The sequence below is a fragment of the Panicum virgatum genome, chromosome 3K (assembly GCF_016808335.1).
Source record: "Panicum virgatum strain AP13 chromosome 3K, P.virgatum_v5, whole genome shotgun sequence".
Lineage (NCBI taxonomy): Eukaryota > Viridiplantae > Streptophyta > Magnoliopsida > Poales > Poaceae > Panicum > Panicum virgatum.
Window position 1 is genome coordinate 41798773 of NC_053138.1, and position 1063 is coordinate 41799835.

Here is a 1063-nt window from a genome sequence, read left to right on the forward strand (position 1 = left end):
TCTCCTTGACGGTATGCGTGCCCTTGGTGCGGGGTTGGAGTCGTTCATCACTCCACCTCTGATTGGAGACCATCTTCTTGACCAATTCTTTGGATTTGCTTATGGTCAGGTCGAGGAAGGCTCCTCCAGTAGCGGCATCAATATTGGCTCGAGATGTCGTTGTGAGCCCATTGTAGAAGCTTTGCAGGACGAGCCACTCGTCCATGCCATGATGAGGATAGGCCAGGATGTATTCCTGCAGCCTCTGCCAAGCTTCTGGAAAGGATTCCATCCCTGTCTACTGGAAACTTGAAATTCTCCTGCGCAAGGCATTTGTTTTGCCCAGTGGGAAGAATTTTGCAAGGAACGCCTTGGAGCATTTGGCCCAGGTGTCAATGTCCTTTTCTTTATAAAACCACTGTTTCGCCTTCCCTAGGAGGGAAAAGGGAAACAGACGAAGCTTGACAACATCAGCAGCGACACACCGTATAACAACAATGTCGCAGAGCTCTAGAAAATTCTGCAAATGTGCATTTGCGTCCTCGTTCGGCTTGCCACAGAATGGGCTAGCCTGCACCATATTGATGAGGCATGATTTTAGCTCGAAGTTCACGTCCCCGACATTGATGTTGGGGCCAGTGGCCACATTGTCGGTGGAGGGGACGGAGAACTCGCGGAGAGTCTTTTCAGCCATAGCCTCAAGAACGAGTGGTACTTTCGAAATGGGTTACTGTGCCGGGAGGATAGCGAGAGGAGGAACGACGCGAGGTCATGCCCTTCTCACGAGCCTCTCTGGATTGTCTGTGTAGTTTTCCGGCAGGGAGAAACCGGTCATACACTACCCCTGTCTTCTTTCAAATTAAAAATAAAAAAAGGCATAAAGTGACATTAGCCTGAAACAGTGAAGACTATATCCTGAGTATAAGGTCTAAGTTAATATCAGCACAATATATTTGTTCACATGCCGTCCCCGACAACGGCGCCAGAAATGCTTGTTGACATTTCTTAGTACAATCACTAGGAATGGTTAATCCTTAGCAACAACGCCATAAATGCATGTTGGCAGTCCTTAGTGCAATCACTA

The 1063-nt window shown here is 48.2% G+C and overlaps 1 non-coding gene across 1 annotated transcript; it reads left to right on the top strand.

The window, feature by feature from the left end:
* Nucleotides 1-203: 203 nt before the first annotated feature.
* LOC120701628 lies at nucleotides 204-307 on the top strand. The gene has a single exon (XR_005686193.1). It is a non-coding gene; the product is annotated as a small nucleolar RNA R71 (small nucleolar RNA).
* Nucleotides 308-1063: the final 756 nt, after the last annotated feature.